Below are 22,661 nucleotides of genomic sequence, written 5' to 3' on the forward strand. Positions count from 1 at the left end.
TGTATAGGAATGTGCCTGGGTGTGTCACTTTCTGTATTGGAGTGTGGCTAGGTGTATCAGTAGTTGTATCAGGGTGTGTCTGGGTATGTCAGTGGATGTATCAGTGTTTACCTGGGTGTGTCAGAGGTTGTATCAGTGTGAGCATGGGTCTCTCAGTGATGTTATCGGTGAGTAGCTGGGTGTCTCAGTGGCTGCATTGGTCTGTGCATGGATGGTTCAGTCTGTGTGTGCCTTTATCAGTGTATGACTGGGTATGTGAGTAGCTCTAATGGTGTATGTGTTTGGGTGTGTGTATCAGTGTATAACTGGGTGTATGAGTTGCTGTATCGGTGTGTGGCTTAGTATGTGAGTGACTGTATCACTGTGTGAGTGGGTGTGTCAATGGCTGTACGGGTATATGAGTCCATCTAAGTAGCAGTTTACATGTGTAAATGGGTGTGTGACTGACTGTGTGGGATTTTGAGGGGCTGTGTTAGTACCTGTGTATATGACTATATATGTGTGTGAGTTCATGTATGAGTACCTGTATGGGTGTGTTTGTGACCCATAAGTAAAATTATGAATATACATTTTTATAACTTTACAAATACTATTTATTACCACATTACAAATCTAAACCAAACAATTAACAAATAAACATAACATAACTTATTTAACTAATTACACTTTTGTGTACAAGTACTTTATAAAGCACAACAATAGTGATGTTTTGAAGCATCTTACAAAAGAGTCAAGGAAAAAAGGTTACAGATAAATATTTGTACTGCAATACTTGTGGTAAAGCAGTTATCCAGGGACACTGCAAAAAATGATTTACATAAAACAACTTCTATGTGGATGCACTTAAAAGCAATTCCAGAAAGCAGCCACAACTAAATCATGTGGGACAAAGTAGATGCAGCAGGACAGACCACCTCTATATTACCCTTGAGAGACCCACCATCAGCTGCAGTCATTATAATAGCACCTGCCTTCAAATCGTTAAGTAAGATGCTTACTCATTGTACAAAATGTCATATGCTTGTCACCGTACAATTATCCTCTGTGGGTGCATTTTCCCTATTTTACTGTTATCAGGTTCTATACACATACACCAAAAGTGATGTACTGTTGAAAGAATCATCAATGAACAGTGAGGAACAGTGAGAAAAAATAATCATAAAGATTGTACAAAAAAGACCCAAAACTTGGATTCTAAGTCTGAGCTGTGCAGAATATCAATTTGATGACTTACATGACTTTTTCACACAAACAAACTGTCATATTAAAGACATCAAATTCAAGGCACCAGGAGAACTTTGCTGTTTGCATCCGTCAAATGTTTGCAAGTGTTTTAAGCACAGATTTGAAACTATGCTGTCCTTCATCTGCAACGAAAAACCCACTTCTTGGAAAAATTACTGAGTTTATGAGACTACTGAGGCTGGTTTGACAACGGTAGGGACTGCTAGTTTTACCTAGCGTTTTAATGGTTTTAAATCTGTGATTTTTTATTTAATTTCCTGTGACAAACTCATGCACACTTGCACTTTAATTTTCTTGACTATTTTATTCCAGCCCTTTGTTTGCTGCTTCGGTCCCTGCCTCATTTTACCAACAGTCCAGGTCCTCTGCGGCTGATACGCCGATTGTGCGGAGGGCTGGTCAATTCTGGGCTCCTCACTTCCGCCTGCCCAGCTGAGTCAGCGGTCCAGTTTACATTGAAGGCATTTGTCTATTTATTTAGATACAAACGGACGCGCGCAGCTGACAGCGGTAGAGACTGCTCGGTCTACCTAGCGTTTTAATGGTTTTAAGTCTGTGATTTATGATTTAGTTTCCTGTGACAAACTCACACACACTTGCACTTTAATCTTCTTGTCTATTTTATACCTGCTCATTGTTTGCTGCTTCGGTCCCAACTCATTTTTCCTACAGTCCTGGTCTGCCGCAGCTGATACTCTGATTGTGCGGAGGGCTGGTCAATTTTGGGCTCCTCACTTCCGCCCACTTGCTTCCGCCTCCTCAGCTGAGTCAGCAGTCCAGTTTACATCGAAGGCATTTGCCTATTTATTTAGATGCAAACGGACGCGTGCAGCAGGCGAGCCACTGGCGCGCCGAAGGCGGGCCTAAGTCAAGCCTATCTGTGCCCATCAGAGTCCCAGAGGCGTCCGGCGCCGGCCATGCTGCTCAGTTCTCCACAGACAGGACTCTACCACTGCACCATAATAGGGATAAACTGTTCAGCCTAAGGCGGTTAGCACCTGGTCAGTGCAAAACGGCAGTTCCTATTACTGAAGACAGCTTTCAGTGCCAAGACTGCAACTGGACTCTCGTCCAGGCTAGAGAACCCTCCCCCAAGATCCCTTCTCTCAGCAAAGAACGTAAAGAAAACAGAGGGCCTCAAGGCCTCACTTCTGAACTGCCGCCCTATGCAAAGGCACAAACTATACATTCATGACCTACTTCTAGATGAACAGCCTGATCTTTTATTCCACACAGAGACCTGGCTGTCTGAAGCCTCCAACCCTACTATTTCCATGGCCATCCCTACGGGCTACAAAATCCTTAGGATTGACCTAGTGGGAAGGGGGGCGGTGTTGCCATGACTTTTAATGAAAATCTGGACTGCTCGCCCATCCCGATTGAAAATATCGAGGGTGCAGAGTCCTTTGGCTGCCGCTGGAGCCCATCTCCCCATCATAGCATTGCAGGTATTCTGATTTAGAGACCACCAGGTGCAATCGGAAATTTTCTCACTACACTTAAACATAGCCACCACCTCATTGGCCCTAAAATATAATGACTGCCTTATTTTAGGAGATTTCAATATACATATGGATAAAGAACTTGACCCCATAGCAACCTCCTTGTTGGAGATGATGCAGGCCTGGAATCTATCACCATCAATTTTTGCGCCCACCCATGAGAAGGGCCATACCCTAGACCAAATCTTTCACAATTTTGAACTATTGGGAAGCCTTCCACTACCTATTACCTGGTCAGACCACCTCCTCTTAAAATGTATAATCCCCAACTTAGATACAGCCCCTCGGGCAAATACAGTTCAGAGGGACTCTAACTAAAGGGCGTTCCACAAAATATCCATCCCGATTTTAGTGGACGCCCTTGTCCGATCTTCTCCGGAGCTGTCAGGCAACCCTGATAGGGATGCCCTTTCTTTATTTAGATTCATGGCTCCGCACCAACATTGACGCAGCGGTACCAGTAGCCACTCGCTCCTCCAAGAGGTCGGCCCCATCAGCTCCATGGTTTAATGTTTCCCTCAGAACCAACTAAAAGAATTGCAGAAAAATGGAACGTAAATGGCGTAAACATTATCTGCCTGAGGACAGGACAGCTTATAAAGATACCTTAAATGCCCATTACACTCCCGTGAAGGCATCTAAGAAGAATTTCTTTCAGACCAAGACAGAAACTGCCCAAAATGAGAGTAAAGAAATCTTCAGCTTAGAGAAATCCTTCACCTCCCCCAAACCCGGCAGGAAGGAAGGGCCGTGCATGGAGGAATGGTCTAAGCAGAAAGCTCAATTTTTCCATAAAAAGATTTCCGTTATCCAACAAGCTTTCAGTAGCATCTCTGAGGAAGAACTGACCTTTTACCACATGGCAAATGGTAAATTTGACTCTTTGGAACCCCCTTCTTTATTATCTTTCCCCGAGCTTCAGCTGGAAGAGTCACTCGCTCTTTTCCAAAGCATAAAGTCTGGCTCCCCTACTGACCCTTGCCCAGCTAATATCCTTAACCTATTAGAGCCCATCATAAAGCCCACTGCAAACCTGCTATTTCATTTATCCCTCTCCTCAGGCAATATGCCAAAAGTAGGGAAGCAAGCAAAGATCCTTCCCCTCCTAAAAAAGGCCAACGCCGAACAGACGGACCCCGCCAACTATAGGCCAATTTCCTTTCTTCCTGCCCTCTCTAAAGTGCTAGAGAAACATGTTAACAGGGCCCTCCAAAAACACATTGAAGACTGAAAGGTTCTTCATGAGTCCCAATCCGGCTTTAGGGCCAACTATAGTACAGATTCCGTTCTGCTTGAGGTAACTGAATTCATCAAGGGTAAGCTAGACCAAGGAGGTACGGCTATTCTGATACTCCTCGATTTGTCGACGGCCTTCGATAAGGTCCATCATGAGATGCTCCTGGACAGACTGGCTAACATCGGCCTCTGGAGGACCGCCCGAACATGGATGTCCTCCTAACTGGGAAACAGATCTCAGGATCTCTGGCTTCCCTCTTTTTCATCACTTGTTCTGGCCATGAATGTGGGAGTCCCTCAGGGCTCTATTCTCAGTCCAACCCTTTTTAATATATATCGATCACCCATTGCACTTTTGGTAGAGGAAGAGGGCCCAAATATCGTCCCTTCCGCAGATGACACTCAGCTGATTTTTACATGCGATAAAGGAATAGACTTTGATGGCGCAATGATTAGGTCTTGCCTCACAAAGGTATTAAATTTGCTTAAGATAAATCAGCTGAAGTGTCCCCAGACAAAACAGAAGTCGTTTTGTTTGGCCAACCGGAAACATACAACTGGAGCATGTGGTGGCCAAAAACCCTGCCACCCCTGCCCACAGCTAAGTAAAAAATGTAGGAATTGTCAAAGACGGATGAATCATCATGTTTGGACGTACTCTGCCTGCTGCCGGTTCGGAACAGGCTGCTGCGCTGTGCAGAAAACGCTGAACCGGGCCGCTGTCTTTTCCTTCATACTGCAGGAGATTGAGGGGTCGAAGATGGCTGCCAGGGAGTCCGCCCAGGAAAATCTACCTTGCTGCTCAGGCTGGACACTGGAGGATACGGGGAGACTGTCAACAATATTGACGGTGGGATGCCAGCTCAGAAGATGAAGCATGCCCGCCTGCTGCTACCTGCTGCTGCCCTCTAGGACTCTCATTCCCGTACCTGGTCCGAAGAGGGTGTGACCGCTTGCCGGCCCCCTTCCGCTTATCCTCCCGGCGTGATCCTCTGAGCCGAGCGCTCCAACAGGGAGTGGCACCTTGTACTGTTTGGCATTCTTCCTGTCTTTGGGATTGCCTCACTGCTGGCCGCCTGTGCGACCTATGCAGAGCCTGATTGTACCCCCCGCTTGTACTTGCCTGCTGCTGGCCGCTTCTTCCTGCAGGCGTGGAGCCCTGTGCATTGCATTTATCCCCGCTCAGTCACTTAATTGGAGTGTAGCTGGAAAGTTGTGGCTGTTGGAGGTTGTTTGGTCCCCCGGCAGGGGGAGAACACTGAGAGGGCATTGGAGAGGATTACCTGAGCAGCAACATGAGGCGCACATGTCTAAGACCCAAGTAAGAAGGGGAATTGTCTTCATAAGGCACAGGGGGCTCTACCGGTGTTCTCATAGGTGGTGGTGTAACACAGAGTGGTAGCCCTAGCCCCCAGGTAAAGTAGCAAACTCATTGGGCCCAGTGGGCTCAGGGGGCTTGGAACTTTGGTGTCTGAAGATACACAGACAGACATAAAACATAAAAGCGCTGAGTGCTCTTTCAAGTATCACTTGAGGTTCCATCTATCTGCCTAAAAAGAATCCTCCATTAAAGAAAAAAAGTGCAATAAAAGGAAAGAATGTAGGAAAAAAGAGAGAGAGAGGCTACATTGAGAAAAGGAGAACTTGTGCCTTCCCCCCTCGTTGGAGGAGCTGAAGCAGGATCTTGGGGAAGTCTAGTAATGGACAAAAGCCAATCTATCAGCCAAATCATTGGCGGTCTCAAGACTTTGTAGGAAAGCATTTCAGGTCCTCTGCATTAGCAGAGGTTACAAAAATTGAACAAGCAACTTCATTGGGAGGCAGTCTTCAGGAGACAATGACTGCACGTGAGGAGGAATTTCAGGATCTATTCGGGCCCTTAGAGTGAATCATCCCCAGCTTTCCTCTTTCTGAGAGCTGAAGAAGGGACAGGGGCAGAGGTCACTAACGAAGGTCCATCAGCAGATGGCCACTCGAGGAGGGTGCTACCAGGAGGTCCCAAGCTAATTGGAGGGAGATCCCACATCGGCAAGGGACATTGGAACTCTGCTGCACATTTTGACTCTCTGCTGTCTGAGGACAGGGATGTGGGGTGGCTACTGACCTACACTGGCGGCCGCCTCGGGCAGAATGTCGGTGGGGAGCGCAGGAGAAGCAGTTTGGCACAGGGGTGAACGAGTATGAAGGTATGTCACAAGGGGGCCCCATATGTCAAGGGGCCGAGACCTCGCAGGCATAAGGTCCCAGAATTCAGATAGAAGGGTCTGGCATCGCAATGCATCCTCGAGCCATTGGGCGAACTTAGGCGCAGGTCTGCGACCCCAACACATGGACACCCTACGTCGCGCCAGGACAAGCAGCATAGCAATCAAGTGGCGGGAGGCATGTGGGCAGTACTTAACAAAGCCTAGGAGGCAGAGTGGGGGGTCGGGCTGAACCGGAGAGGAGGTGATCTCAGAAATTGCAGTGCAGACCTCCCACCAGTAGTCGGAGACCTTTGGGCATAACCAGGCTAGATGAGAGAAGTCCGCAGCAGGGGCAGAACAGCGCAGGCATCTGTCACTAGGAATGAGTCCCAATTTGTATAGCTGAACAGGGATGCGATAAAGCCTGTGTAGGTATTTGAAGTGTATAAGACGCAGGCGATAGTTTGGAGATAAGCGCTTCGTTTGGTTGCAATAATAAAGCCAATCGGCCTGGGAGATACCCACACCAGCCCCAAGCGGGTGGCGTGTTTAGCCATGCCGGAGGGCTGGAGAGGAGGGAAGGGAGGATGGCGAACAATAGGCATCGCGCTAGCCGAGAGCATCGGAGCATTGGACATATGGCGTAGACCCTCCCAGGCCCAGCGCATGGTCTCGACCGTATCTATTTCAGTGCGTGGGAGTTTGGAGCAAACAGGGCAGTGACTAGCGGACAGGGGGCTGCGAGATCAGTTTCTACCACCACATGCGGCTGGTAAGGAGTGGGGTGAATCCAGAAATATAAGAAACTGGCCTGAGCACACAGAGCATACAGCTCAAATTTAGGGGCGCCCATGCCACCACAAGACATAGGGAGTGTGAGGGTGTCGTACGCGATCCTGGGTTGCCTACCAGCCCAGGTAAGAGAGATGAGCAGCGAGCGGATCCTGCGAAAAAGGTGGGCAGTTAGGGGAAAAAAGATAAAGGAATTTCAGGAGGACCACCATCTTGGCCATGGCTATGCGGCCCGCCAACGACAATGGAAGCTGATTCCATATGGGTATTTTGGACTCGAGCCAGTCCACCGCATGGCCAAAGTTAGCCCTCCAAAGGTCATCTATGTCCCTGCTTAACCAGATACCTAGATAGCAAGTGGGACCAGATGCCCAAACAAAAGGGTAGTCTGGGGCAAAAGGAATAGGGGCGTCAGTAAGAAGAAAAAGGACCGACTTACTCCAGTTCACCTGGATACCAGAGTATCCACCAAACCGTATGACTTCTCGTACCAGGGGGGCTGAGATTTTCTTGGCGTGGCGGACATGTAACGTGATATCATCCGCGTACATGGAGACCAACAGAGCGCGGGCCGCAAAGCCAATGCCCATCTGGGTGTGGTGTTGCCGAAGTCTAGCCGCTAGGGGCTCCATTGCGATGGCGAAAAGCATAGGGGAGAGCGGGCACCCCTGGCGGGTGCCTCGCCCAATAAGGATGGGATCTGAAATTTGTCCATTAATTCGAAGGCAGGCAGTGGGAAGAGTATAAAGGAGTCATATTTTGCAAATGAAGTTATTGTTGAAGCCAAGACGTGGGAGGAGAAAGAATAAGAAGGGCCACTCCAGGGTATCAAAGGCCTTGGTGGCGTCAAGAAGAGCGAGGTTGATCTGATGCAGGATGGAAAAAATGGTCCGAAGATTGTGTGAGGTAGCGCGGCCAGGAATGAAGCCGGTCTGATCAGGAGAGCAATGAGTGGCATGAGAAGAAGAAGGCACGAGGCGATAAGCTTTGCAAAAATGTTGTTGTCCGTATTAATAAGGGATAGGATGTGGTAGGAGTCCCGACATTCAGGGGGTTTGTCCAGCTTGAGGAGAAGCCTTATCATGGCCTCCTGGAGCGATGGTGGGAAGACACTGCTTTCAAATGAGTTATTATACATGGCAGCCAGATGAGGCACCAAAAGTGAAACGAAGGTCTTATAAAACGAAATGGGGTGACCGTCCAAACCAGGGGCCTTGTCGCCATGCATACTATTGATGTCTGCCAATATTTCTTCTTAAGAGAAGGGCTCGTAGAGAAATTCGCAATAATAGTTTTCAAGCCATACAAGCGCGAGGGTGTTGAAACATTGATTAAAGACCTCGGGTGAGGGGGTAATGCCCGCGGTGTAGAGCTGCATGTAGTACTCCGTAAAACGTGCCTTAATTTCCTCAGGGGAGGTAGTACGGGTAGGGCCACCGTCCTGAAGCCCCATGATATATGAAGCAGCTCGAGGGGGGCGGAGGAGGTTGGCCAGGGTTTTACCGGGCCGGTCGCCCTCACCAAAACGGCGAGCACGGGCCTCTCTGTCGAGAAAAGAGATCTCTCTAGCTGCCTCCTCTGCGAATTCCGACTGTTTTCCGTGAAGCCGAGCAAGAGCAGCAGAGCTGGGGTGGAGAGCATGGGCAGAGTCCAGAGATTTGATTTCCGACTCTAATTTATCCAGAGTGTTGCGAATAGAACGCAAGACCCCAGACTGTTTAGAGATGCATTTGCCGTGGATCACAACCTTAAAATCTTCCCAAATTGTGGAGGGAGAGTCCACAGAACCGACATTTAGCTCGAAATAGTTAATGATAGCGGTCTGAATTTAGTCACAAAAAACAGAGTCACGGAGTGCGTTCAGGGGGAGCCTCCAAGTGAAAGCCCGCCGCAAGGAGTGGGGGAAACGGAGAATAAGCTGCACCGGCGCGTGATCTGAGAGCGTGCGCACCATATGATCAACTTAGATAAGCCAGGAGAGGATATCAGGGGTTGTGATCCAGAGATCAAGACGGGACCAACAGCCTCGGGTGCCAGTAACGCCAAGTGCCCTCGCAGGCATCGGGCCGCAAGTGACGCCAGGCATCATATAGGGAGTTGTCTGCGAGTATGGAATTAAGAAGAGCCGTGGTACATGGGTGGGAGGCATGAGAGCCAGAGCGGTCCAAGGCTGTAGAGAGTGTCACATTAAAATCTCCCCCACCCCCCCAGAGGAGTGCAGCAGGACCTAGGGACAAGATGAGGTGCCATATATGAGCAAAGAAATCAGGGTCATCCGTGTTGGGGCAGTATACTGCTGCAATCGTTAAGGGTTGGGACAGCAAGGAGCCATTGAGGATATTGTGGCGCCCTCCAGGGTCAGTGAGTACTTGGGTCGTTTGCCAAGGGAGAGCCTTACGTATCAAAATGGACACTCCCGGAATAATTAGAATAGAAAGAGGAATGTGATTCTCCCCAGTGTCGGGAGTGAAGTCTAGCGGAAGTCACAGGTAACAGGTGGGTTCCTTGTAATAAACAATTGTCCACTTTGTGCCGAAGTAGGTGAGCTTGAATAAGTCGGGCCTTACGGTGGTCATTTAGACCGGGGATATTCCACGTCCAAAATGTAGTGTCAGTCATGCCGTGTAGGTATAGAGGAGAGTGGAGCGCTGCGTGGTGAAGACGATCAGGAGCTGAGGAAGAGGGTGCTTGGCGGTGCAATCCAACAAAGAACAGAGTGGACAGTGAAGCAGTGTGGGGTATGCAACGAGGCTAGCTCGTGCCAACCGATGCAAATAGCTTAGCAAGGAGGGGGGAGCATCAACAACCGGGTGAAAGGTGGAATGTGGCGTCAGACACAGCTGCATAACCCTAAGAAAAATCGCCATGTGATGCACCAAGGCAGCGCGGTATATATGTGTATCGGTGATGTGATGCAAGCAAGATGTGAACAAAATATTCAAATACGTAAAAAACGTTGCCTCAGGAGGAGGCTGAACATCCAAAAGAACCCCCCACCCAAACAGACCCCCAATACGCAATGAAGTGTCACAAAATAAAACGTGCAAGGACAAGACAAAAGGAGTACAATCCAATACAGGAGCACCTCAAAAGGAGGACACGAAAACCCATTACCTACCCTCCCACCACCCACACCAACCCCCCAAATAGGTTGAGCAACCACCCTCAGCCACCCCGGGGACCCACAACTTGGAGGGAGAAAATCAATAGCAAAGGTGGGAATCATCCCGTGGGGGCATGGCGTCGCACAGCAGAACAACCCTGTACTATAAGGCAGGGTGGCCAAGCCAACATATAAGCAGACTAAATAGTACATCATAACCTAGTAAAGGAGAACATGTAAGTCCGGCCCACAAGCGTAACAGCAGGGGGCATACAGTCAAAACGCCGATAAGGCACAAGCCTAACATGTCAAGTAAAAAACAAACAGACATAGAAAGAGAAATGAATGACCAAGAACAAGTGAGAAGAACGTATCAGTCATTATCTCTGAGATTAGCTGCGTCGGAGTCCTGAGAATTAGCTGGGGTGGAACGCTGGGTGCGGTCCAATTTCTTGGCGAAGGCCAGGGCGCCCTTGGGATCCGACCAGAGTTTTGGAACCCTGCCTGACAAGCAGCTTTGCCAAATAATCTAGGGAATAGGAAATCTCTTGTTTTTGTAAAATGCGTTTTGCAGGCAGGAACTCACGGCGGGCAGCCTGCACCGTCAGTGTGTAGTTGGGGTAGAAGGACAGTGCGTTACCCTGGTGCCAGAGGCCAACATATCCGGTGGGGGTGTCCGGAATCAGTCTGACACCAATCCTACAGTGTATGTTTTCTAAACGCACAGATCCTGTATATTATTTATAGGAGCTACACAACACAAAATAACTGGGAGTTTATTCTGCTGTTTTGTTGATTTCAGTACAGCTTTAAATTTGGTTGACTGCAGTATACTCTGGGCAAAACTAAGACGACAGGATGTTCCAAATTAATTAATAGTAATCCTGCAGAAATAGCATACCAAGTACTGGGCCAAAGTGGAGCTTGATTTAGATGTTGCCCTTTTGGAGAGTGTCCCCTTGGAAAATGGGTTAAGGCAGGGTTGTGTCCTGGCCCCTACACTTTTTCACCCTGTTCCTTGCTGACCTTCCGGGAGTGTTGGCAGCGACTTATTCCAATTCCTCGAAAATAACGGGTAGACATGTGTTGTGCCTACTCTATGCAGATGACCTGGCAGGTATGGATATGATTCAAGTAGGCCTGCAAAGGAAGTTAACTAAATTCAGTAATTATTGTGATACTGATAAATTTAGGGTGAACCTGGGAAAAACAAAAATATTCCACTTTGGGGAAAAAAGTAAATTGTATAAGTGGCTGTTAGGCAATAGTAGGGTTGAGGTTGTGTTGCCATATAAGTATTTGGGTATGATGTATGGTTGAGTTGAGTCTTACATGAAGAAATGGTGTAAATGAGGGCAGCAGCAATTATAGGGGGCCTTGTTAGCTTTAAGAAGACTTTCGGTGGCCCTTCATGGACTCCCCTTTTGAAAACTTATAATGCAATGGTCCCCACTCAGTGCCTCTAAGGGGCTGTGCTACTAGCCCTAAGTATGTAAAAGTGAGTGTTTGAAAAAAATGTTGGTCCTCACAAAAGGTGTAATGACTTAGGCAATAAGATTGGAAGGAAACTTGCAGGCTTGGAACTTTTTAGCCTATAAAGCAACCTTGCGATTTTGGGATGAACTTTGGGTCTCAGAGGTACAGAAGATATCAGCCTTATGTGCTGCTGAAATAGGAAAGAGTGAGCTAAAGTGGGCGATGAAGGTCAGGAAAAGGCTAGAAGCCATCGCAGGAATCTTAACAATGGAATTAAAAATACTTGAGGTCTTACACCTTTCTAAAGCAGACTTAAAAATGGCCTGTAAAAAGATTCAAGGTTGGCTGATATGGAGTATGTAAGGAACTGACCATCTGCAAATGATATGGTAGATTCTTGGGAAAATAGGAATGCATTTCCTTATTTATCAGCACTTCCTGACGCCCCGTTACGTTTAGCACTATTTAAATTTTGATAGGATTAAATATGCGATATATAAAAGCTGAAAAATTTGAAGATTTCTTAGACTCAAAGAATAATTGCACATGTGGATTACGTTTTCAAAATGTTAACGTCCATGTATTAATTGATTGCCGTAATTTTAATAGGCTTCGTTGTTTGATTTTAAAACTGCTTTTTAAAAGACATGACATAAATTGTCGCAACGATGCACTTGCACTTTTGTTAAATAAGGAATTTTTTGATGTGGCATGCGCACTGGCAACATTTTTGAAAATATGTCTGGATTAGCAATGTAATGGGCTCAGGTGTCAGGGGAATGGAGATTACATGCACAAAATGACGGTGCATTGGGTATTAACCTGGTTTACAAGCAGGGGAGAGGGGTGGGGGTTATTTCCTTTTATATGTTTCTTCCCCTTTTAAAACAAGATCTTTTCTGGTTTAAAAATGTATTTTTTAAAGACAGTGTCTAAACATTAATAAAGTATGAACTTGAGCTTGAACTACTGATTTATTTTCGGAGAAAGAGTACCATTACCAAGCAAGAGGTGCTCATCATATTCATATACTGTTGGGGTAAAAGATGCATCTATATTTCAAGCAGACACAGATGAGTCTGTACCTTATTTAATAGAACAGCACATTACATGTAGCTTTCCAAAAGACAATGCTGAAATAAGCATAAAGCAGCAAGTACTGCATTTCCATTCACATAGATGTGTAAAGTACTGTCATCAGAAATATTTGATTATTTTTTTATCTCCCAATTGAACCTTCATATGTTTCACAGTCTGAAAGCAAGTTTCTTCCTCACAGTTCTCTTTGAAAAAAAAAAGAGAAGGTATAAATCTGTTTGAAAAAGCTTTGCACCCCATAACATTTTCACAGGACTGGTGACATCATTTGTGACTGCCCCTGTATTGCAAACTACACTCATCTATGGTGAATTTCATACTTACTGACAACAGCCTCCTTCATGATGAGATACCTCAACCTCTTCCCCTTCTCTAGGGCCAATAGGACATCCCTTCCATCACCAGTAATATGATTCCAAAGGCCATCTCCCCAATCCTCCTCATAGATTCTCTGTACCTCTAGAGCTACTTCATATGTCTCAAACAACCTGTCTATATAACCCCCTCCTTACAGTCAGGCACCAAGTCTCTTGGTATATGGACTCTTTCTTCTGCACTGGACACCGTAGTTTTGCCCCCACCATTTTTGCTAAACTCTAACAGCTATTTGACCCTCAAGTCCACCTCCTTGACAATCACTTCATGAGCCAACAAGACACTTTTCTCCTTCAAGGATCTCTCATCCTCAGATTTCTCTCCTTTGCAGCCACCTGTGCCAGCTACAGCCTCAGGTCCCTTACAGACTGTCTGTCCTTTCCCTTCTCAGGTGACTGGATTTGGGAGGAGACACTACTTTCTGCATCAAATCGAGTAGCAAGCTCTCTCTCTGTGGGAGATCCCCCCTCTTCTCTGGAACTTTTGCCCAGTCATTCCTCTACTCTTTTCCCACCTTCTCGAAGCCAGTACCCCTAGGGTCCCTGATTCTAAGGTCAACCACAATCAGAATTCTTCCTTCTCAAGAGTGCTGGTAGTCCTCGTAAAACTTCTCCTGTGGTGTAGATTGCATTCAAACTAGTACTAAAACGTGGACGTACAGGTGAGTAATTGGATGTGTGAAGGGTCTTATCGGTGTGTTAGTGAGTATGGCAGTCACTGTCTGGCTATGTGAGTGATTGGAGCGTAAGTGCTTTTGTGCGAGTATAACTGGGTCTGTAAGTGCCTGCCTGACTTCATTTGTGTGTGCAAATTACATACTATTAAATGGCATACTATAAGCAAGCACCCACATCAACTTTCAAACACATGCATTTATACTGGCATAATACAATTAATATTAATTACTGTACCCATTCCACGTTCTCCTTTCCTGCTCACTGTATTCTTAGTTAATGTTCTCATCTAAGCATCCTTCTATTTTCCCTTCTAGTACAGTGTCTAGAAGCTACACATTTTCTTTCAGCTTACATACACTCAGGTGTGTGAGTGAGAGTGGCAGTCACTGTCTAGCTGTATAGTGATGGGTAGATAAGTGCTTTTGTTGGAGTGTAACTGGATCTGTAAGTGATTGCCTGACTGTATGAGCATGAACACATTTATACTGGCATAATGAAATGAATATTCTTTCAGTTTACCTATTCCTCTTTCTCCTTTCCTCCTCACTGTATTTTTAGGTAATGTTCTAATCTAAGCACCCTTTTATTTTCCCTTTTAATATAGCGTCTAGAAGCTACACATTTTCTTTCAGGTTACATACACTCACTATTCCTTTCCTAAATGTACTTTTATATACTACAGCCTAATTAACATACCTGTAAAAGCTCTTTGCTGTTCTCTCAGTTTTATTTCTATGTCCGGTAACATCTGTTTTCATTTGAAATCTCTATTCACAACTCCTTCAAACCACCTCCTCTCTTGGTAGAAAAGCAGTTAAAGGACTACTCCTCAACTTGTGCTCCTACTTATGCTGCCCTAGTTAACAAATCACAGGCTTCCTTTAATCTTTCTTTTGTGTTATACCACTTCTAAATGGTAAGTAATTCTTTAACCCTTTCCATGTTTCCAGAGAAGAAGTAAAATGTGATTGTTTTTTCCCACTAATCCGCGGGTCAATGCGGAATCTACAACAGCGTGCGTGAGTGGGTCTGGAGTGGGTGTGTGAGAGTCTGAGTGGGTCTGTGAGTCGTTGTGTGAGTTTGTGAGGATCTGTGAGTGGGTGTGTGACTGTCTAAGTGGGGTGTGTGTCTGAATGGGTGTCTGAGTGGGTGTGAGAGTGTCTTAGTGGATCTGCCAGCCCGTGGGACTGTTTCCCGTTACATAAAATGGCAGCCAATCAGGGCACACCTGTGGCATTGCTGATCCTCCATGAAACCAAATCTAAGCAATAGTGTCTGTGTACAGTACAACTGATGTAGATACTTGAAAAGTACAATTCAATGCGTACTATTTAATTAAATGCATTTGGTTTGGGAATAACAGAGCAGCCATTGATCTTCAGCTATGCCACAGGCTAAGGTTCTGATTTAGAGTTTGGTGGATTGGTTACTTTGTCACAAAAGTGATAGATATCTCATCTGCCATATTACAAGTGTATTATATCTTATGTGACTTGTAATGAGGTGGAGGGATAGTTGTCACATTTGTGACATAGTAAGCTGTCTGCCAAACTCTAAATCAGGTCCTACATTTTTCTCTATATTCAGCGAGAGACGCTCAGCATGACTTTCCCTCTCAAGCTAATTTCTCTATATCGTTCTGAAAGTCATTTTCCTGACCCTGTGTTGTAATTATTTTTGTTAACACAAATAATGCTGTGGTTCTGCGAGGTACCCACTCAAATGTGTGCAATATTCTGAAGTATAATAAAATATCAAGGCTGATGTCTCCGTTGTATTCTAAAACTCTTGTAATGTCTAAAATGTCCTAGTCTTTGGGTCTGATTGACAAGTTGGCTGAGGTTCCAATGGTACTTTTATTATGGCGGGTGGGATATTGTGACGGAGTAATCCCTCCACCAAACTCTAAATCAGGACCTTTGCTTTTTTATCTGAATCAGAATTGGACTGAAGGTGTTTTTACTGGAGCATACTACCATCTGGTTTCTGTGCGAGGAGAGTGTTCGGCTTCAAAGTTCTCACACTGGCAGACTTGGCAGGAAAGTTCAAAACAATTGCAGCTTTTTCTTTTTGCATGACTAAACACTGGTGCTTTGAAATATGGTTACAGTGACACTTATTCTTTAATGCCAAATTGGTTTTGACTTTACTGCTTTAAGATAGATTATATTTGCTACAGCATTGGATGTAAAAATAGAAATCTGATACAAGATACACTTCTGGGAATAATTCCAGGGTTCAGAAGAGAAGCTAGTCGGCTGAGCACAGTCTGCTCTGATGAGTACAAAGCAGGCAATATTCAGTAATGCTCGACTACATACAGGGCCACTAGAACTATGATGCATGGCAGGACCAAATTATATGTCAACAAAAGGCAAATTATGTGGCATAATGCGTAACATTTTGTGAAAGAATGATCTACTTATTTTGTAACTTCTGCTCATGTTATCATTATCTGGGAAAAGGTTTAATCTCCTTAGTGTCAGTCTGACACCCAAAATAGAGCAATAAGCAACAGAAAGAGGACCAGACAGTTTTCGCCACGTCTGCCAAGAGCTCCACCCGAGGTAAGTTGCCTTCTGTACTACCCGTGGGCCATGCAGATGTAGCCCCTTGCTAATTAGAATTTGAGTCTTACTTTGATTCAGCCGATAGCCCGAAATCTGTCCAAAAACATTAGCTTCCTTTACGATTTCTCCTAGTGTGCCTGTCGGACTAGAGGTGACAGTTTCCAGGTTGTCGGCTTAGGCAGGAATCTTGGTTCCCCCCCACTGCTATGCACCGCCACAATCCCGCTGTTGCCTTCGATCTTCCTAATCAGTGGGTCGATATATAATGCGAACAATAGGGGGGAACAAGGACAGCCCTGCCGAGTCCCCCGACTAATCAGTACTAGGTCCGACACCTCTCCCATTATTGCCACTCTAGCTATTGGTTTTTAAACATTGTTGCAATAGCCTTGATAAAGCCCTTTCCGAGCCCTCTCTTTTCTATAGTTGCCCAAAGAAACGGCCAGGAGACCCTATCAAAGGCTTTTTCCGCGTACAGGAGAATTAGCACCATAGAGTCTCTGGCAATTCCAGCGGCATCAAAGAGCACAATTGTCTGTTGGATATGGTCGATGGTGCAGCGGCCAGGGACAAAACCGTGCTGTACTGGAGAGACCAATTTCTTTATTACCCCCGCCAGGCGTTTAGCTAAGATCTTTGCATACACCTTGATATCGCTTTAGTTTGCGTAATAGGGCGATAGGATCCCAGCTCCTCAACCAGCTTACCCTTTTTGACGAAAACCGCTATATTAGTGGATCTCCAAGAGTCTGGCACCCCCTGGCCTGCTTGAGCCTCCAAGAAAACATCCTTCATTAGTACTTGTAGGCAGGGAGCCATCTTTTTGTAGAATTATCCCAGAATAGAATCAGTGCCTACTGCCTACCCATTCGCTAGCACCTGAATCGCTCCCCCCACGTCCTCCACCATAATAGGTGCCTCCAGCACTTCCCTTTTTTTTACCAATAGAATCTCCCCATGTAAATTAGTCAAATAATCCTCTATTTCCTTTCCCCCACCTTTGACTTACTCAGTATACAGATGCTGATAAAATCATTGAAATGCCGCCCGTATGTCTGAGGGCTCCGTGACTGACCCTCCCAGTGGATCATTAATTTCCTCGATTCCCCCGTGGATCACCCGCTGTCTGGTACACAGTGCTAGAAGGCGCCCAACTTTTTCACTACACTCATTAGGGCTGATTCACAGAACTAATCTGAGACAAAATCCTAAACTTACTACTTTTGGTATTCGCAGAAGGCATTTAGTAGTAGTAAAGATTGTATTTTGTCTTAAGTTTGACTTAAGACAGACATAAAGACAGACTTAAGACAGACTTAAGACAAATTTAAGACAGAATTAGGACAAACTTAAGACAAACTTAGGACAGACTTAAGACAGACTTAAGACAGACTTAAAACAGACTTAAGACAGACTTAAGACAGATTTCAGACATAATCCTAACTTTACTACTACTAAATGCCTTCTGTGAAGACCAAAAGTAGTAAGTTTAGGATTTTGTCTCAGATTACTATTGTGAATCGGGCCCATACATTCTAGTCCGCCAAGCTATATATTTCCCTGCTGCTTTTTTTGCCGAGATATCCAGTATTGATTACTTTAATAAGGCCACTTTTGTTTGTGCTAGTCCCACATCTCCCCTGCCCCTGATTAGCCCGACCAGTTGAGTTTCTGCTTCAAGTAAACTCCTGTACAATTCCTGCATATATTGTTTCTCCTTCTTCAGAGATGTCCACCCATATCTTATAGTTTCCCCTCTTACCCTTGCTTTCAAAGCATCCCATACTACCTCTAACCTTGCGCTCCCTCCATTCTCAGCTATGAATCTTGGGATCCAATTCCTCATGTGATCAATATATTTCTCATCATAAAGAAGTGCTCTTTCAAAGGTCCAGCGTGACATCGGGGGTTTCTGTGTTTGTACTGAGAAATCTAAAACCAGCGGATTATGATCCGACATGATACGGGAAAATTTGAATATCCAACACTTTGTCGAAATCCCCTCGGATGCAAAGAAATAGTTTCATCTGGCGTGGAATCGAAATTATAGCCTGAGTCCTGAGGTTCCTGCGCTGCCCAAACATCTGTTAGACCATGTGTCGTGCACAAATTAGCTAAAGATTGGAAGCCTTTTAGTCTACAGCCATGGTATGACCTTTCCCCTAGCTTAATAGAGCTGGAAGTCATATTAATATTGAGATCTCCACATAAAATTAGGGAAAGCAGCCAGCCTACTAGTTCTACATTTAGCCAATCAAACAAAGAGGGGTCATCTAACACGGAGTCATATTCTGAACATAATGTAAACAGATTATTATGGATACAACATTGAGTGATAGCCCACCTGCCCATCTTGTCCAATTTTGAGCATGGAAATCTAGCTGTGTTCTTGTGAGCCATGATGGCAACCCCTCTTGTCCGTGTTCACTGGGTTGTACTTGAAACTAGCTGATAGCCTGCAAGTTCTGCCACTTTCTGCCTGCCTGCTTCAACATGTATCTCTTGTAGACATACTTTGTCTGCCTTTAGATGTTGAATGTCCTCATCAATCCTACGTTTTTTGAGGGGATTATTCAATCCACAAATAATGACAGAAGCAATTCTTAATTTACCCTTTCCCTTCTGTGATTTAAAAAAAAATCCCTGCCAGTATCTTAAAGCTAATATTACCATCTCATCAAATTCAGATGCCTGGAGCAAATCTACACCCGCTCCGTCCAAAATTTTAAATGGACTTTGCTCAACTGAATAACCTGACACTGGTTGGGAGGAGTAATGTTATCAAGATGCTATTTCTGCCAAAAATCTTGTATTTTTTCAGAGCCATTCCTCTGACCATAAATATCTGTTGGTTTAAGTCCCTGAATCGATGATGTCGAGATGTTTGTCAGCAAATTGCCGACCTAGGAGGGCGCTGAAATTTCTGATGCTTCCAAGGGAAAGAGGAGGTTGGGGTGTTCCCAATTTCCAGCTGTATTATTGGGCTGTGATATCATATAAAATGAGTGACCTGATCAACGAGGGAGAAGCTAGCTTGCAAGGGACAACTCTCACTTCAATATATGAGCTGTTATTAGGTAGAGAGGCTAATGGTTGTCTTTTGCATCACACTGAATTCAACTAGTACAAAAGGTTAAAATTCAAGACCCTATTGTGTGCGTTTAAAGTCTGGACTGCGGTCCGTAAAAAACTTGGCTTGGGACTGATTAACACTTACACCCCACTGTACAAAAATGAGTCTCTCCCTGATATTTTTAATGATGGATAAATGAAAGGGTGGTATGAAAAAGGAGTGAGGATAATTGGGCATGTGATGGATGAGACGGGGGTTGCAACGTTTGATCGAATTAGGGATAGGCATAGACTAGAGAATAATCAATTCTTTCAATATCTCCAGATAAGAGATTTCCTGGCACTTGTGGAGGGGCTGCTTAAAGGATCAATCACACTTGGCAGGATTTATAAGTTATTGAATGAAACAATGGTGGATGATTTAACTAAGCATCATGAAAACTGGCAGGAACTCTTACAAGTGGGATTTGGAGAAGTCAATGATTCACTACACCTAGCCCAAACATCCTTTATTGCGGCTAACCTACAGCTCCAGTGCTTTAAACCTTGGTTCAATTTATATATTACCCTGGCTAAGATCGCAAAATGGGGTAGATTAGCTGGATCATTCTGCCCTTGCTGCAGTCTTCACGCAGCTGATAGCTAACATATGTTTACATCATGCCCTCACTTGGATGCTGTTAAAAGAAATGTGGGTGCTTTCTTGGAATCCCAAGTCAGACAGAAAATAGATATGTCAACACAACTGATTATGCTAGGGGTGGGCGATACTTCGATTCCAGTGCAGATGCAGGTATTTGTTTACATTGCTATGACGGCATCTGTTTAGCCACTCACTGGTTCGACCTGGTCCCTCCAACCAGTCAGCAGTGGCTGGGTAGATTCTTGGCTGGAAACAGCAGTCTGCTCTAGGTAGGGGTGCAGGTCACAGAAAAGAGGGTCCGGAATTTGGGCACTTCTGATAAGATGGCCTCGGGAGGGGGAAGGGAGAGGACCATGAACGAATGAGGTAAATTGTATTTAAGAAATGTTGTGGACCTATAGGCAGATAGGCACACAGGGGGGTTCTCGTGGTTCTCAGAGAGAACGAAAGGGCCTTCTCTTGAAAGGGGCAACAATAGCATTAACAATGTGTATTTGTCTTTAAATATTTGTTAATGATGGACACTAGGCTTTGCAGTGAAGTGATAACTGGCTCTGTGATTCAGATCTATGCTTATTACTGTCTTCTCTTTATTGGAAGATCAGGTTGTATTTGGTGGGATTTCTGGACCAAGGGGAAGGGCGGGGGGGATTGAGGGAAGGGGAGGGTGGGGCATGTCTCCGGCTTTTTTTCTTTGGTCTATACTGTGAAAGTATGTATATATTATGAAATTACAATAAAGACTGTTTTAAAAAGAAAAAAAAAAGAAAGAGGACCAGTCAAACTTTACGAAGGGTCTTCAAATGTGCAGCTACACAACACGTGTTACAGCATCTGCATTAACTTTTGATCTGTTTATGCTGGAAACAAAAATCTTTTTTGTTAAATTCTGCAAATTATACAGCACATGATTGATTATGTGTCAAATGCTGCAGATCCACCAATATGCAAAAAGCACCAGAAAATCACATAATTCCACTGGCTCTGACTGTATATTATAGAGCTGCAAGAAATGGGCAGCTACATCATAGGCAATTCAATGTACAGAAATTCTCTAAGTTCGAGGCTTTGTCACTATGGAGTAACACATCTTTGTATAGCTTTACAAAATTGGAAATGAATTTCTTAAGAACAGTGCAATTAAGGTAAATCTAATGATAAAGCTATAAAAAAATTTAATTTTAAGGATCCCAATGCTGGTTCTGGCAAATGTAGATTGCCGAATAACGAGGTTTCCTGGACTTTATTCTCCTTACCTCAAACTCCTCTTTATTGCATCTTTCCCTAACAGAACCTCCTTATTCTCATGGGTTGAACACTCTGAGGACTGTGGATCTTTGACAAAGGAAACTTACCTGTCTTCTCACTTTCAAAGAAAATTACTAAAGAAATGAGGTTCTCGTAATTAAGACTAATACTGTCACTCCCTTGGCACTGGTACCAACAGCAATACATAGGGTTGGTGGCCCTCTGGAAAAGATTCTGCATTATTAACCCATTAGTGCTCTGCTCTGGATTTCAAAGGGCTGCGTTGTTATTGATCCAGACCAATACTTTCTTTGGAGTGGTGGGGCCCTGCCAGACAGGGAGAACACATGCCAATAGCTCATGACATGACCTGCCCATTCCTTTTTTAGACTTCCAACTGGTCTTGTTCGAGTCTGTTGGCAGACCTTTCCAAGCATAGCCCCACCGAAGAGTGCTCCCTTGGTATTGTCAAACCCCATAGCCTTCCATTTCAGCAGGTACTCCAGCACCTTATGATTAATTCTCACAAAATATTAGGTATCAGTCTGAATTCAGGCAGGCCCCTCCAAGTACTTGGCCACTACACTGGGAGCCATACAATGGCCACGCTGACTATCAAGACATTGATCAGTAGCTAAAGGAAGACTGCGATACAAGTTTTCTTGCACAACTGCAACTGACAGGAGCCAGGAGGAGCATTAACGAAGGTCACATTGACCATTAGGAAGATACTGCTACATCTATTTGAAAAGATTATTTAGAGACTAAAAGAAAAATCACACTAGATAACCTAAGGCTCGTTCACCTAATTAAAGCAGTATGAATTCAAAATAATGAGGTCTTCATAAAAATAAACATATTTAAAGCACTCGAATGGCTGGACTTTATGAACAATACTGCTGAGCCCCTGTGAGTGCTCACGGGTGCAGCGGGAAAGCATTGTTTCTCAGTAGGAGTTGAGCTAAGTAGAACATTTGAAGCATCTGCGACAGTTCCTAATGTGAGCCGGTGGTTGAGGGTGGGGTCCACACGCACTCATTCTTGGACCCCTGCACTTATTGTATCTCATCCAATCTTGATCCATGGCAAGATAGAGAAAAACACAAACTGAGGAAAGAAGTGAGATAAAGAGGAAGGGAATGTCTGGTGGTGGATGAAAGTGGCATGGGGTGGACTCAAGACTAATCCACCTTGGTAGAAGGCATCCCTGATATTTGACAATATCATCCGCGGTCATCTGAGCAAAGTTTTGGCCTATAACACTTATACTTTTACAATCTAAGCTCTGATTTGTGGTAACCCAACCTAAGTAAAAAGCCTGGGCACTCCTACCTGAGCAATTGGTGTACACGCTTTTCGGTCAGCAATGCGTAATACCATTTGCAAAGGAAAAGTAGAAGTAAAGATGAACTCGAGAAACTACAGCGAATGAGGAATG

The sequence above is a fragment of the Triturus cristatus genome, chromosome 8 (genome assembly GCF_964204655.1).
Source record: "Triturus cristatus chromosome 8, aTriCri1.1, whole genome shotgun sequence".
Taxonomy (NCBI): domain Eukaryota; kingdom Metazoa; phylum Chordata; class Amphibia; order Caudata; family Salamandridae; genus Triturus; species Triturus cristatus.